At 35.8% G+C, this 17780-nt stretch overlaps 1 protein-coding gene across 3 annotated transcripts in view; it reads left to right on the plus strand.

Annotated features, from left to right (window-relative positions):
* The window catches only part of LOC308199452 (uncharacterized protein), a 490488-nt gene that overhangs the window by 113382 nt on the left and 359326 nt on the right, over positions 1-17780 (plus strand). The window contains exons 1-2 of one of the 3 annotated variants that reach the window (XM_080603633.1): positions 1458-1923; positions 3318-3453. The exons of the other annotated variants lie outside the window; for them this stretch is intronic. The gene's annotated coding sequence lies outside the window, so the exon portion shown is untranslated. Of the gene's footprint in view, positions 1-1457; positions 1924-3317; positions 3454-17780 lie in introns of those variants that run through there. 3 annotated transcript variants of the gene reach the window in all.

Consider the following 17780-nt stretch of genomic DNA (forward strand, 5'->3'; position numbering starts at 1 on the left):
TTTCATCAGCTCAGCTTTTCTGCCATTGTTAGTGGAAGGCCATTGCTTTGCATTGTCCTGGCAGAGCAAGGCCCTGGGAGCTGTCTGGGCTGGCGTGGGCCTGAGCTGTTTGGGGCTGGTTTCTATGTGTCCGGCAGCATCGTGCCCATGGCCTCCCTGTTTGTAGCTTCAGCTCTGCAAGTTCTAGGGCTGGGAAAAGGCTGGCAGCCCCTGGGTTCTTGGTGCATCACGGCCCTGGGGGTTGATGCATGCCAGCCCTCAGCCCAGTGAAAAGGAAGCAGAAAGAGTAAAATAAATAAAGACAAACCTAAGTTGTAGCCAAGACTTGTCTTCACAGGGAAGGGATCTCCTATCCTTCCCTGCCCTTTCATGTCCTCTTTAGGCAGTTCTGCAAAAGCTCTAGTTCTAACAGTCCAGTATTGTAGATACCCCTTGATATAATTCATTTTTCATTCTTCTCTAAATATTGGCTTAAACTTACAGGAAACACTAGCAGCCTAGACTAGCAGGGTGAACATACTTACCTTGCATGTTTAGAAGGGGAAAGGTTCTGTTAGGACAGCAGAGTGTAACCCAAGTCATTCTTTAGCCTGTGTGTACATTAAAAACTTTCCCTAGGTCTTGAAATTGAATGTTTTGCCATTCTGGCTTATGGGGGATTAACTTTAAGTAACTACTTAGATATACAATTCCCAGATGAGTTAAATATGCACATAGGGGTTCTTAGGGCTTACAGAATGCTCTTAACAGAAGTGCCTGAGACTTTAATGACATGCAAGGTACACATTATACGCTTAATTGCTATTCTGTGCTACTGTGGACAGACACTTCTGTATAGTTTCTGACTAATCTTGTTAAGAACTGGCCACATTTATCCCTTGGTGTCCTTCCTCAGGTAGCAGTTCTGTCTCTTCCCTCAACATCCCGTTCCTTAGAAGAAATATGTTGCATACACCTTTTAACCATTTAAAAGGTGATGGTGACAGCTTACAGTGGAAACATCTACTACTTTTCATTGAGCATCAAAATTTAGACTCAAAAGAAAACTAAGCCATTCACAAGGTCAAAGCAAGAATTGATTTACTGTTTGAAGAATACATGGATGCTTTTAGGTCTGTGCTATTAGGGGAATCAAGTCTCATAATTTTTGTGCTGCTAAATGGATTTGTGTTCAAATGTGACGAAGACCGTAGTCATATTTATGAAAAATAAATTTCAGAGTGTTATTTAAAAACACATGCTTAAAAATTAGTCTTTTCCAAGTAGGTGTGTTTTTCTAAATTACCTTGTAATTTGGTACCTCTCTGGCTGGCAGGTGTTCTGGAAAGTTCTGTCATACAGTTGACTTGGAGTGATAAGATTAAATTGAGATTTTCATTTCAGTCTCCCTTCATAAACTTCATTATTATGTAAGAGTTTTCTTCCAACTCTCTCCTCTCCTCTGTATTTTTCTTTAGGACGCACACCTCAGAGCCCTGCGAGCACCAATAGGCCTTAATAGCCATGATTCTCCCACCTGGGCGCTCCCCGCTCCCTCTGCCTCACGGCCAGCAGCCATGTTTGCGCCCAGCACCTGCCTGAGGCGTGCCAGACACGCAATGCTCTCCAGCTCAGCCAGGCCTGGGGCCGGACCCCAGCCTCAGGATGGCTTCCCAACTTGGCCTCGGTCCTGCCTCATCTCTGTGGACTTGCACAGCAGTCACTGCACCACAGCCCAAGCCTGACCTGCAGGCTGAATTCCTGGCTTGGCCTTGGACCTGCCTTATCACCGTGGTACTGCCTCCTGGGCTGGGCTCATGGCCGGAGCTGGCCACCACCTCTGGCTTCTCTGTGCTGAGGGAGCAGGTGGACCTCGCCATGCCCTGTCAGTCAGGCATTTGTGGCCAGACCCATGGCACCACCTGCTGCTCTCTAACTGCAAAGGTAAAAATTGTTACAAATCATGGAGTTAGTCAGAATGTGGGATAGGAGAGAGGTTGGTTTGTTAAGAGATTTGCTCAGCTGCAATTTTAGTTCTAGAGGCTACGTTAAAGTTGAGTATATTGCCAGGTAGCTATAAATTTGTCAGACTGAAGCATATTTTTACTCCTGGGCTTGTGATTGCGTGATAAATATGCTAACCGGGACCCTGGCACACAGAAAATGTTTTCTAGAGGATGAATTAATGTAAAGATAGCATTCTTCTCAGCAGAAGAGAAAGCTGGGCTTATAGCTTCAGGAATCAGTGTTAGCAGAGGAATATTTTACCTGTCTGCAGACCTGCAAAGCATATTATGCCATTAGGTCAAGAGTGGCCAACTTCATTCACCCTCCCTGCCCAGCACCAAACACCTTAATTACAGGAACCTTCCTGAAATTTTTGTCATCCTGAAATTTGCTGTAGGGTAGTATGAATTTACAGCATCCTAAAACTGGGCTCTGTTTTTCTAGAAGAAAAGTTTTTCAAAGGAGTGGATCACAATTAATGAACAACCATATGACAGTTATTGACGATCCCTCCAGAATATATTACGTATTGGCTTAATACTTTCTTCTTCTAATAAGGCCTAACATGACATAAGGTTCTATCTGAAGGACCTTCTTGCTTTATTAATCTCATTATGACCAGTTGAATTGCTACATTCTCAGTAATGATTAAAACATTTGACTCCCAAGTGTGATATTATAATGAAGATGGAGTTCACAGAATAAGGCATTGTATCATTCTGCAAAGGCTGACAGCAAATTGAAATATGAATCAAACTCCCCAGTGTGATTTCCCTACTACTTCCATGGAAGAACAAATTCAAAAATTTTACATACATACGTACATGTGCAGGTTTCAAAATCCAAATAAGAATGATCTCATGGAAGATATACTTTTGCATTTTTAAATCTTAGAAAATATGATGTCTTCACCATCCGTTTTAAAAGGAGCACGGCTTATGTGAATTGCCAAACTAAAACTGACCACTTGTAATGTAGAATGTTCTCCTCTTCCCATTGCACATATGTTTTTGGGAAAAATCGTGGCCAAATTCCAGTTTGACAAGTTATGTATTTTTTCTTGTTCCGTACATGTCTCCTGTAACTGAAAATTTATAAACATTCTTCTTTTCTTGAATGTACCATTTCTCAGTGGAAGAATATAATGAAACATACATTTGTAAGCATGTTTGCATAAAAAACTTCAACTCTTATTAAAAAAAATTAAAAAATCTTGTGTGAAGAAAGAATCAAACTTGTCTAGAATCAAACTTGTTTGTAAATAATAAAACCAAAAAAATAAGAGTAAGAATAGGAAATAAATTTTAATTCCTCTACTTTTTCTCCTACAGGAGCCTCAAAGGAAATAAACATTGCTGTTCCTCAGCATGAAGATCTAGAATAAAAAAAAAACACCACCACCACCACCAACAACAACAAAAAAACACAGGAAAGAAGCATAAAGCATGTTGGTCAAGCAATCCTGAGGTATGAAACGAAGTGGGAATTGAAACTGAGTGTGATCATTTTTGTTTAAGGTTTCCCTTGCCTATTGTTTCAGCCAGGTGGAAAGGGTTGTGTTACTTCTCAGAGAATCAGTTAACTCAGCATTTTTCTGATTCAAGAGAGATTTCCATAGGTACAATGCTTTATGTGTACATGCTTCCATGGGCACAATGCATAAAATCTTTCAGGCTTGGCTCTACCCAGTGTGACTATCTTCCAGCAGCTCATCTGTTCCACCACCAAAATCTCACTGACTTGAATTAACTGTGTATTCAATTTCTTTTTCACGCTCTCCCTTTTGCTCTAATTTCCTGTCTAATGGATACATCCACTTCCCCAAGCATTTTTTTCCTGATCTTGGTGAAGGCAGGAAGGGAGTATAACAGAATACTGTATCATCAGGGAAAAAATGTTAATACTTTAATGCGTTTTAAGGCAGTGGTGGAGTCTGGGTTCCAGCACTTAAAAAACTTTGGAGAAACTTCTGTTTTTGTAAACACCTGGGAAATATCCCCCAGGTGTCTAGGGAACTTAGGGTATATTTGGTTTAGGTCATATTGATCTACAAGAGGCTTGTAGATCAAATGACAACACCTGCTGTCATTTCAAATAGACTTTTTTCTAAATTACCTTTATACTGCTGTTTTGGTTTTGAATGCCTCAAATCTTGTTCATATTTTTGCATTTACATTGCTATTTGCAATAACTCTGCTATATAAAATACTAAGGGAGGACAAAAAAGTATTTTGAAGCTCTGAATAGCTAAGTGGAGTCTAATTATCAATGAGGGAGAGAAGCGACCATCCTTTGTGTTGAATTTAGTCTTGTGAGAGACAATGCGTAAGAACATTAGAAAAAACAGTCAGGATGTCATTCTCAGCATTCTTGAGCATTTTATATTTTATGTGTAAAACAAGAAGATAAAAGAAACTGCCCCTCCCTAAGATGGAACCGATGGAATAGATTGTGTTCAAGTGTTAAAAGAAACATGGAAAAAAATCAGAGATATAGTAAGATTTTTTCTGAGTGTCATTTTTATGATTATTTGGTTTATGAGGTCACTTTCTTATGATGCTGTTAAGAACGTTTTACGCACTGAACTAAAAATCATTTCTTTTGTTTATTGCATGGAAGGGGCTGTGAGCTTTTACAGGTTGGCTGATTTCATAATTATATCATTGTTCAGTTGTCAAGCTAATTGAATATTCACTTGGTCTAGGACTGGATAGAGTTTTTCTCATTATTCTTTAAAAAAGACAGCCAAAAGTTGTATCAGGAGGCACCATATTTTTCTTAATGTTCTTTGAAAGCATAACTGCTTCAGGTCCTTATAATACGTGTGATATATATTTACCTTGTCACTGTAATTTGGGCTAAGGCTAGATGTTTTGAATTGGGGCATGGACTCAAAAGTCAACAGTTCACCCAACTTCCATATTTCTGTGTAGTTTTAGTGTTCCAATTTAATTTCATCCTTGCTATCAAAGGAAATTCTCCTTTATACTGTTATACAGAAATTCATATATGATATGTAAGGAAGTCATACTTTTGTCAAGAAGACATGAAAATCATTTGGGTTCTATTGGAAAGAGTTCAAAAAGAAAATCGTGAATGAAACAAGGGAATCTTTTATCTTCCTATTCTGATCTCTTAGTAAACTGTTTAATCTGAAAGTGTGAGTGCACCAATGCAAAATTAGGGTGAAAACTTCTACCCCTTCTGGAGTTTGGAAAAGAAAAAAAAAAAAAAAAAGGTAGTAGTCTGGGTTTATAATTATTTGTAGCTACAGCGGATTAATTTTCTTTCTCAAGAGTTTTTAAATATGACCATATGACATATACCCTAGAAGTTGGTGCTATATCTACTCTGTGACCAAAATCAAATAAATCTGAGCAATCCAAGGTTTGTTCATTTACTTGTATGGTAGTGGATATATATTAAGCCTATAAGGGTAGTATTTGCTTACTTCACTGTGACTCGGGATCTTTTATTTAAAATGTTTGGACATGTTAGGCAACATAAAATTTTAATTTATAATCTCAAGAAGACAAATAAGTAAAACGTAGAAATGAAATGATTCCTTGCATTAGTTGTGCATATTGATTAAGGTCCTACATACTTCTGCCTTTATTCTATCCATATAGTAAATCTCTTCAAAAATTTACATGTATTTCATTGCCTATAGTTGGTTCTGACCTTTGCCAAAAACTGCTACAAGCCATCAGCTGCTATAGACTTTTCCATAATATTTAGTTACATGTTTTCTTTCAAATAATACTGGCTATTTATATCTCCATAGAGCTCTACTTTTAGACTCTTACTCTCTCTAGTCCCTAGCAAAATACTGAAGTTATTACAAAGATCAATATGCTTGTAAGAGAAAAGAGTACCAAGGAAGTATTGAAAAGGTATAATGTCTATACACAAGGTAGATACCTCTGCCTGTAATGAAACACAACAGAAGTGTTGGTACAGTGCCACATGCCAGATGCACACAGCTTGATTTGCTATTTAGCTAATCCTATTATGTAAGTAAGTATCTGTGGGCTTGTAGCAAGTGTCCCATTGACACCTTGGAGTGCTGTAACATCTCCAAGGCTGGAAACCACAACTTCTGCACCTTAATGTGTTTGAAACACAAAACTCCTAGTTGAATATCTTCTCTAAAAACTGCTTTTTGTTTGTTTGTTTGTTTTTAATGGTATAATTTATATAACTCATACTTCTCCATATCATTGTTCCAAAGACAATTCAGAAGTCTTATGAAGACGAGAATAGCAAAGTTGATGCTGAGAAAAGAATGAGTGAAGTCCATCTGTTTAGTTTGTATTTACACGACACTTGTGTTAAGCAAAACATACACCTTTAAAATGCATTTCAAAAGGCTGATTCACATAAAGCAAAACCAAACAAATACCTCAGATTCTTTCTGACAGCACTGCAAACATCAGTGCATAGGAGGCAATTCCATTTCATTTTGGAGTAGCTTTACTTGCAAGGAACAGTGTACATTGTAAGCCTTTCATTGTATAGGAAAGTTGTATTTAAGTTCCAGGTATGTTTCTGTTGGTTTCGGGCTCTGTTTCTGTAAGTGCTCTCAGCAGTAGGAAGGAACATGCAGGTGGAAGGCCTTGTTTTCCATTACTTGTGTAATGCTTGTTTTAGGTTGTTGCAGTATTTTGCTGTTTAAGAAAGGATGGAAATATATATATACTTTTAGCTGGAAAACAGAACATGATGATTTAACCTGTTGATTTGTTCACCTTTGGAGATATGCTTTCATTAGAGAAAGATAAGCCTTACATTGGTAATATTACAGTGCCATGTCATTCTTTGCAAGGCATGAATAAGGCAGTGGCCAGTGAGAGAAAAATCAATGTATAGTCTGGGAAAACAAGAGAGGGTATTGTTGGTATTCTTATTGTTACTTGAAAGGTATTTTTAATATGAAGATTAATGTCCGTAGTATTTTTATCTGAGATTTTGGCAGGACTACATAATGTTTTATTCTAAAAGTTTACAGTTGCATTTATTGAAACATGTAAGGCCTTATTGTTTGCAAATGTTTTGCTTAACCTTGGGAGACTTTGCTCTGTGCGTGCTATATCTTACATGCTATTTTCTTGTTGGTAAGACAGCAAATATTCTACCTAAATATGCAGGTTGCATTTTAAAATTGCTTGGGGGAAAGAGTATTTTTAAAATATTCATCTATATTTGTCTCTGTGTAAGCAGGGTGACTGTCAACTTACTAGTTTCTGTTTCCTAAATAATGATGCGTTCCAATTAAAGAATAAATGTGGGACATAAATTTTTTCTAATGATGTTGATCACTCAGAAGGTAGCAAAAGACAGAAGACTGATCGTCTATTTCAACCTATTTGTATGTACAGTCTTGAGTAATAAAATCATAGGAATATCTCCTCTAATTTCTGCCTTGGCCCCCAAAATTAAATCAACTTTACTGTGTATTCTTAATAAATAAATAAATAAAATGGTCTAGCCTTTTCTTAGATATTTTCAGTTACGGAGAGTTTACAACCTCACCTGTCAGGCTATGGTCTGATACTATTTTTTTCCTTACATTGCTGTTTTGCTTAGTCCAAAGAGTTGCTCACTTACAACATGACACTGATTAGCTTCTGTCTTACTGATCTATATATGCTCTGAGTTTATTTACTTAAGCTTTATTGTCAGGACAGAATTAATTTTTGAAGTGTTCATCGATAGAAAGATGAAGTTTTTTGTTAATTTTGATGCATTTTTCCAGTCCCTCTTTCATTCAAGAAGCTGGTGATAACCATACCTTATAAATCAGGAGCTACAAAAGTCAGAAGTATCCAATAATGTTGACTGTTACATTTAAGACAGTTAGGGCCTGTTTAGAGTTTGTTGTGTCATTGTCTCCAGCCTCAACGATCAGTTCTGCCACAGTAGAGAAGTAGATTATACTGTGTCCCTCTGATTAGGCTCCTGGCAAAACAGGGTGGGATATTCAAGTCTTTGTCCAATTTTCTGTGGAGCTTTTCTGACAGGGGAAAGATGAAACTATGAGTTCTGTCCAGGCTTTGGAAAGGACTACATTTGATATGAGGACAGTTACCTTGGCCTGTTTGCTTAGCCTGTGTCCCCCAACACAGTAAGTCTATCTCATCTGCTCTTTCATTTTTTATGAACCTCATTATATCCTCCTTTCCTGCAGCTCCTCTCTTCATTCATTCATCTCAAATTCCTCTAGTCACATGCTCCATTTACTTGACGTCACTGGTTCTCCACGCTCGCCTACAACAAAGCTCTCATAGGCCTGTTCCTCTCTGTGTCTGACTAGAGATCTGCTCTTGCCCCCTTGCACCCCTGTGTTACAGAACAATCCGTGTCCCTTCTAGTTCCTTCTGCTGTTGTTCTGATGTGTTTTTGACCAAGATGTAAAACAAAGAATTAAATGGCATGGCACTTGAAAGAGTTAGTCATAGTGTCATAAGTTCAGGTTACAATATACAATACAACAAAGTTATTGTTCCTCAGCATCTCCATAAAAAGCTGTCACTAAATTTAGGTATTCACATTCTAACTTCATGAATATATAGTAGGTAGGGCTCACTTGTGCTTTACATAGAACTGCCACTGAGTTCCATGGGATTAGGAAGGACACGATCCAACTGTTAATGCAATTTGTGGTCCCTTTGGGGGCAATAAACAGATTCTTTTTAGTTAACTCCACCTGTTTTCGCTTCTGTACCCTTGCGATTATCCTGAAGGAGAGGAAAGTATGATGTGTGAAATAAAATGGCTCTGTGGTAAAAGCCATGAGAACTTTAATACCTGACTAGTTTTTTTAAGTTCTATTCTCCACTTATATTCTCATGTAAATAGCTTCTAAGAGCTCTATTAAAAAGTTCCTTTATCAGGGTCAGAGAATCATCAAAGCCAGCAAACTAGAAGTTGAATTGGAAACCAGATGCTTGGAAGAAATGAGCAGCATTTGGCCGTGAACTACCTTTAACCAAGATTTAATTACAATATTCATTACTTCAGAGACTAGAATTCAATATGACAATCTTAAGGGAACAATAGTAATAAAATAATGAATGAAAAGTTCTAAAAATATTCAGCCAAGTGAGAGAGTATATCTATGTCGGTAAAACAAACTATTATAATTAAAAGTCATCTAATTTCAAATGTGATTGTTTTGTGTAGCCTTTAGAGAAAAAGGATAAAAAGAGAAACCACTGAAAAAACTGATTTATTTTTTGCTTGTGCTCCTGCTGGGTGCTGAAGAGCGTTATTCTGTTAGTTATGAGTGCTTTCTGCTAATATGGGTCAATCACGCATATATCTTCCTGTAATCACTCTGACCTTTTCTTCACTACTAGCCCAATTCCAGTGCTATCGCTCCAGTGTGGAGCCCCAGCCCATCTGGTAAGTGATGGAAGAGCCCAAAGGTCAAGGGCTGCTCTTGCAGAATATACCTGATTGCTTGTCGTAATGTCCTTCCTTGCAAATTATAGATCATTACTGTGTGATTTTGTTTTAAAGCAGGTAATTCACATGTGACCCATTTGGATTCTGCAGCACAAGAGTATTTTGACGCTTAATTCAACTGTACTTTCTGCAAAAATTCTTTTAATCTTTGCTTCACGATAGCAAATACATTGTAAGAAACCACATATCAGCTCTGGGCACCTCTTAAAAATTATAAAACTGACCTGGGGGTCCAAGTGTCAAGCAGTTGTTTTCCAAATGTCAGAAATTTCTGAAACTGCTTTTACATTGGCATTAATATTCTTATTTGCACTACGTTGTAAGATACTGATATTAATCCTTTACTGTATATTAAAGGCACATCTTTTGTAGATAATATGTTGCAGCTGAGTGGTTCCGGGTATCGTTCCCTGCTGTTACCTTTATCAAGCTGCTTAAATTGCCATCACCTGTAAACATCCTAGGCCCCTCTGAAGAACTACCATTGATCTTAGTGAGTTTTCTGGTAACCCATGGAAGAGAACAAAGAATACTGCTTTTTAAAACACTATTTTCAGTATCATTTTTACACCTGACTACCACATTTTCTTTTTCTCTTAGGCAGACTTTTTTTTCCCCTAGATCACAATAGCATAAGTATGTTTTGAAGACTAAAATATGTATTTAAAACATGTTTTCTTCCAATCTGAAATAAAAAAAATCACTTCTGAAAAAACAGCCTTTTGGGTTGTTTTTGTTTTATCAGTCAGTTTGGCTAATCTGCAGAGGATGCTATTTGGAAACATTGCATAAAGCATTTTCTTTTCTGTTTCATATATACATATGTGTACAAGAATAATATTGTCCTGTCACTGCCCTCATCTTTTCCTTCATTTTTAAGCATTTCATGTACTGCTATATGGCCCTAATGAGTCAAACTGCTTAGTGTTTGATTTGATTGGATTTTAAAATCTATTTGATGAATTAGGTCTTTTGAGATGCACCTTTTTATACAGAAAGTATTGAGCACATAAAGAAATGTATGTAGGTAATTCTGTTTTCAAATTCTGCTCCTAAAAAATTAAGTAGATGTTACCTAAACAAGTACAGAAAATGAAAACAACAACAAAAAAAAGCAACAAACAAACAAACACACCAGAAACTAAATATATTTCCTGGAATATTTTCTTCAGCGGGCGTATATATCTTCTTTAAAATGAAACCTATATTTTTATGTTGTTTTATAAATCTGTGTTAGTCAAAGATGGAAGAGATGTGGACAGAATATGAAGAGGGTAAACTCAAGTCATTTTTAGTGAACCGTTGTTAGAGTGTTATGTTGTGAAGAAAATATATGCAATGAAAATTCTGAATTCATATGCTGTGGGCTGTATAATGGTCAATAGCTCCTGACTTAAGAAAAACTATAAAGCATCTGTATTTTCCCTACAGACAGATATCAATCTAGATTATAGATAACTCAAAAGCAAAATTTGGACCCAAATATGGACTCAGCAGTTTGTCTGAACAGGAGTTGTCTGTAAATAGTAGATATTGGATTAGACTTGACAGCTTGACTAAAGCTCTTGTGGGCCCCTATGGAGCCTTATGTTGCAAACATTTTTCCAAATATATTGCATTAAACTTGTACATTAATCTGTATACCTGACTTAAAATGTAATAGTTTATTTGCTTTGATTTGCATTATTTTTCTTCAGTAATTTAATCTCTTAAAAATATAAAAAAACCACTTCACTTGTTCAGAGGAAAGTAGCATTTCTGTGAATAAATTCCATCAAAATGATTTACAGAAGAAACCATGGTGTATATTACTCAGAAATTAGCCTAACAGTATTTTTCAAATAATACATATATGAGATGGGAGGAAGATGAATTACAGGATGACTCCTTGAGATGGAATTTCCACTAGCAATATTATGATTCTGGTCTAATCTCCCTCTTCCCTTTATACCATCTACACGCAAAGCATTGGTACATCTCAAGGTATTAATAATAACATTTTTTATTGTAAGTGCTGTCAGGAGTTCCAGACAAAAGTGGAAAAAAAGTGAATGAATGCTCTGACATGTTCAAAGAGGACATGTAACTAGTCAAGAGAACAGGAAACTGAAACAACTGACTTGATTTTCTTTTTGGTCATGAAATAGAAAGTGATGTTAAGAATCATTCACAAGTTCACTGACTAGATATTTTAGAAGAAATTATAAAGAAAAGAAATATTAAAATAGTTGAAATAAATTAGGGATGTCTTTTTGGTGTAAGTTAAAAACATACTTATTTTTTTTCTAGGAACTTTTAAGCATGGCTGAAAAATAGGAACGAGGGCCAGGAGAAAGGGGGCCAAGAGTGGTCTAGGTAGATATTTTTGTCCAGTCCCTCTGTCTTCAAATTTGAAGAGAACTCTGAATCACGTTATGTCATACTGTGTACATGGGCACAGAATCAGCTTTCATTTGTGCTTGGCATGGCTTTTATATGCAAACCCATGTCTGAGTTAGTGTTGACTTCCATCATTATGTTATTTAAGATACATGCCAGTGGTATCTCCATAATAACACAAGCAAGAGGCAAAAAATCTATATATGGCAGCTTTGAATTCTGGTACCAGAGTACAGTAATACTCTTCTATGCCCTAGCTATGTCCTTTGCACACCCTCCCACTACACTTGATGGGGCTACTTCTGTGTTTGTTTAAATTCTGAAGGCCAAAACAAAGAAATTACCTTACTAAAAATACAGCTGTAAGACATACATGTGATAAAAGTCTCATTGAAGTTTAAAAATTTACAGTGACCAATGATTTCACCTTAGAATTCCTACTTACACAAATCTTTCTGTCACCCTACTGAGGAAAATTTCTTTGGACAATGCACAAGAACCTTCTTATTCCTTTGATAGGATGAAAGATTTAGTTTTTTTAAAATAAATATTTATTGCTGCTTTGCCAAGGTCAAACCACAACGGGCACAAAAATCACTTATGGCTATCATATGTCATATCCTCCATTTAGATAATGTTTTGACCACAACTTCATCCCTTTATTTCTTTATCAACACTAAAAGCAGACATAATTACAATATTTTTTTCTATACATCATTTCCACAGCTAGGTAATGTAATTTATAATGTTACATATAGTGATACAAAGCTTTAAAAAACCAACAACAAACAAGTGTTTTTAAGAACTTCTGAGGGAGGCACATTTGACCAGAAGATAGATTATGTGCAAGTTGTGCTTTCTAAATTAACGCTCTCTCTCTGCTATGTTAAGCTTTATCTACATCAATCAAATGTGTTGATTAGTATTTTCCTTTCATTTATTATTGAAGAAGAATAAATGCTTACTAGTAGCTACAGATTCTGTTTTTTAGTTCCTTGTAAGTGAGTTGTCTTAAATTGGAAATACAGATGATATCCATTGCAAAGCTTTAGTCTGAATATGTATTGTGGATGCCTATTGGAAATAATATTTTAAAGCCACGCAGCCAAATAACTTGTTTTTATAAATTTAGATTTAAGCCTCCAAGAGCCTTAGATTATATATATTCAGTATGGTTCATTTCAGTTATTTCTAAAACTGTATTGGTATTTTAATAAAAGAAAAAAAAAAACACTTCTCAATGTGCTTTCACTTGTTGTGTATATGTTCTGACTTGTGAAGAAAGAGAGTCAGTTTCAAGTTTTATGTTACATTATGAATGAGTATTCCAAAATATATTGATTGTCATCCTTAGACTTGAGATAGTTCTATGCCATATTAGCACTAATGCAGCATGTAAGAGCAAACAATGGTGAGAAATACAGTGTGAGTTGTAAGTTGGGAAAGCAACTGTGAGTACAAAGCTGGAATTCTTGGTTTCCTCAACAGCTTATGCTGAAATTATGTGCTTTGCATAAAAGGGTAAAGCGAGCCTTGGTGCTACCTGGGCTTGCCTTTTTCTCTTGTTCCCCACCCCCCTTAATTGTATTGCTGAGCCTTTTCTGGGTTACTTCAGAGTCAGTGTTAGCATTGTTACCATTTTAAGCAAGGACTGATTTCTGTGTTTTAATTAGATCTAAAATTTTCATTAGACTAAAATATATTTTTCCATATATATGTGTGTACGTAGGTGGCTATCTACAAATATGGACAGAACTTAGAGTGTGTGTATGCTGTATGCTTGCCCATAACAAGATTTTCAGTACAACAGAATGGGTCTCTGATTTCTACTCTTTCTTTCTCGTCTTGTTTTTCTATACCGATCCTTTGTTTTGGTTCCTGCAATGAGTCTGCTCAGATATATTTTATACCTTAGCCCGCTTAACATTCTTTAGCAATCCTGTTATAGAGCTATTCAATTCTTATGATTCCCATCTTAATCACAGAATCCTTATTTTTTCTGTCTATATACGAAATGATATTGAAAGAGGATTTTTTTCACACTTCAGAGAAACTGCAAGAGTGAGAGATATTTTTATGTGAAAAAGTAAATGTTCTTCTACTTGCTAAAGTGGATCCAACTTCAATAGTAAAATTATAGTAAATAACTACTTGAGTATGGATCAAGTGTGTTTAGTCCATAAGGATTTTAAGGCTTTTTTTTTGCTTATTTTTTTGTCTGCAAGGAAATTTCAAAAGGAATATTTAAAAATATATTTTTTCCTTAAATTTGAGATTTAATTCTGAAACAGTTTCAAATTTATTTTTGTGTGCAAAATTACAAAAATGAAAACATACAAGTTTGTTTTATACTAGTGATAACAAAATGTTGCCTGTTTCTTCACCATGAAGTTAGCAATAACTGAGGTTTTTATGAGCAATATATGCCAAGCTCCATTCCCAAAAATATCAATATGAAAACTTTTTGAAAGTTAACAGGTGATATAAAAGACAGATGTTATTACAAGATAGATTACTGGGAAATTCTGGAACTCTTACCTCAGATATGTTATTACTTAAATCAAATTGGTGCTGACAGCTTTAATTTTACATAGAATTTACCTTTTGCAATTGTTCATTTTTATTTTTTCTTGTAGAAATATATATAGAATATATATATATACTTTTTTTTTAGTAATTTATTTTTAATCAGTGCAACACTACAAATTGATAGGGCTGTTGAATTTCAGCACTGAAGCTAAAATAAATAATAAATTAAATAACTTAATTAAAATAAATTAATACCTTGTTGGGGCTGAATAGAGCTTAATTCTAACCCACACTACTATTGCATTTTCCTTCTAAAACTAAATATGATTTTTGATTTTTCTTTCAGTCGAGTAAGAACTGAATGATTTAGGACATATGTAGTTTATATAAGTAACTTCATATGGATCAGCATAATGTGTAAATAGTTTTTGTATGAGAACAACAGCAGGTTAAACAACAAAAAATCTAACAATCATAAAACAGAAAAATCATATATACCCTATTGCAATAACTTTTTCTGAGATAGCTGTTCCATTTTTCTGTGCAGCTTTCATCTTTTCTGTTTTTTTTTTTTGTATGATGCAAAGCAGATAATACATTCACATTCTTGAGAATAATGTTCCTTACTAGTAGCAATTGCTTGAATATTGTCCACGTGATCTTCCACTAGTTGCATGAAATATCTAATGTGCATAATTCAAAACATAAATAAAAGGGAAAATCAAGTCATTTCCGTGTAGATAAATAACAGAAATATAATAATTTAAAACTGTACAAGTTATAAACATTTCTGTGTATTCCTTAAGTCTGATCAATATTTCTTTTTCTAAATAGATATCTTTAGCCAGTTCAGTGGTGTTCCTGTGGGCTACTCAGTTTACACAGTTGTAAAATGAGTGCAAATCCCTTATTTTACTCTCTGAATAAGTTCAGAGTAGTTTATGAAGTGGAAAGCAATAAGCTTTAGGAATGCAGTATCTTGATATCAGACAATAGCAATCACAATTGTTGTTGTTTTGCATGTCCAGTAATGGCAAAGTTATGGCATCAATTCACATGCAATTGTTAAATCAAAAATGGTGATCCATACTGTGAAAATAATGCAAATTTAAAGGTTTTATGACAGTGAACATTCAGGCCTGACGCACGTTTTCAAAGACAGGCATTATTATTTACAGCAGCAACACTCGTTTAGGTCATTTAGACAAAAGAATTTGTCATACACTGCTTATGTGTTCCTTATCAATATTAATATATATATATATTTATAAAAATAGAGTGACCTAGGAAGGAAGCCTACTATAAAGATTGGTAGCAGGAAGGTAGTCTCAGTATTCTTGGGCTGTGTAGTATGCAAGAAATGTGGCAGATAAGGTAGAAGCACTGTTTTGCTGTTGTTTTTTTTTTTTGTTTGTTTTTTTAAGGTAGTATTTTCAAATTCATATATTATGGAAAATTTAAGGTATCATTTGAGAACTTGTTTTTTGTCAGCCCTGGAGATAACTATGACTAAATTACTAGATCCATATATTTCAAACTACAAGTAATTTGATGAAACTAGTGATGAAGAGCACGGATGGCAAAAAGCTAACAAAGTTTTGATGATATGGGAAAATATCTGTATACTTAACGCTAGAAAATGGCAGCTTAATATCTAGCTTTAGTTCTCTATGTATATAGTTAAGAATGTGAACTCTAGCTGGGAAGCGAGTGTTTTCTGTGGAATGCAATTACCTCTTTAATAAAACAGAAAATACTGAAAAACCTGAATAGAATAGGGGTAGTTCAGCTGGAAGGGACCTTCAAAGATTGAGTGCAACTGCGTCACCTCTTCAGGGCTAACCAACAATCAAAGCATGTTATTGAGGGCGATCTAAATGCCTCTTGAGCACTGACAGGCATGGAGCATCAACCACCTCTCTCTCTAAGAAGCTTGTTCCAGTGTTTGACCATCCAGACAGTACAGAAACTTTTCCTCATGCCCAGCCCGAACCTCCGTGGCACAGCTTTGTGCTGTCCTCTCAAGACCTGGTGTTAGTTCCCAGGGAGCAGGGTCTGGCTCCTCCCTCTGGGCTTCCTCTCCACAGGACACTGCAGAGAGCAACAGGGTCACCTCTCAGCCTCCTTCTCCAGACTGGACAACCCTGGTGTCCTCAGCCTCTCCTCATAGGACATGCCTTCCAGCCCTCTTACCAGTTTTATTGCCCTCCTCTGGATGCTCTCAATCTAAGACAGTCCTCCAGAACATGAGGTAAAGGAAATGAAAATTAATCCACATTTTAGTTATCTAATACGCAGCTACAATGTACATAATATACAGCTTCTGTATAGCTATGAAATAGTTTGATGAAGAAATCAGATTTCAGTGAGACAAAGGGCATGCTTTACTAAGCAGGTTGATATAATGACCCCAGGGAAGATGAATTAGTTCCTTATTTACCGTTTTATATTTTGTCATATGTGCCAGGCCTCATTTGGGGTTAAACGTGGCATCTGTGCATCATTTAAGCACTATGTGAAGACTTCGGCAATATATTGGACTTACGTTAGCGCTCTGTCCAGGGATGGATTTTTCCTTCAGCACAGTATCATGTTTGTCAAAGTTTTCAAGATCCATACTTTTTTCTCAGTTAAAGCATGCTATGTTATTGGTTTTGGTAGGGACTGCGTAGGTATTCAGAGTTAAATCTTGGTATTATCTGTTGAAAAGGTAGTTTATTTAGGTGATAAGGTTTTTGTGTATAGTGCACCATTAGAACTGTGGAGATTCAGTGATTTATCTGGCTCGAGATCTGGGTCTGAGTGACTGCTGAAAATGTTTAAGGATCATTTGTTTTGAGCTAAGGCAAAAACAAGTTTAAAAGTGCATGTGTGTGTGTGCACATATATACATGGATCTATTTCTCTATAATAAATACAGATCTCTGATGTATTGGATGAAATAGTTTTTCCAGTTTTTTCAAAAGCTGAATGTTCTGCAGGAATGTTTCAGCTATTTTCACATGAAAACATGTTTTCAACCTTCGATTTGTTTTGCTTTTTATTTTGAATTGAATATTGCAGCAGATAATGTTTTGATAACTAAAGTGTTTCACAGTAATGTTACAGAGTGCTGTTTATCTACACAGAATATTTAACTGTCATTTCTTAATTTCTTCTAAATTAAGATTTAGCATTCTTAAGCTGGAATTCATTTGGGAAGATTACACTTCTGTTCTCCCTTGGAAAAATGGTACAATATTTAGAACATTGGAAATACCAACGTACCTTAGCTGTGTTATGTGATCTGCATCCTATGCTTTCCACAGAACACTTAGGAGCCTTGGTAATCAGTGTCTCATTACTCTATCTGCTGTAGAAGCATGGAACAAAAATGGTCTGAGACCCAAAATGTTTGTCATAAGAAATATGCTACGATA

This window comes from Anser brachyrhynchus (genome assembly GCF_964034855.1).
Source record: "Anser brachyrhynchus genome assembly, chromosome: 8".
In the NCBI taxonomy this organism is placed as follows: domain Eukaryota; kingdom Metazoa; phylum Chordata; class Aves; order Anseriformes; family Anatidae; genus Anser; species Anser brachyrhynchus.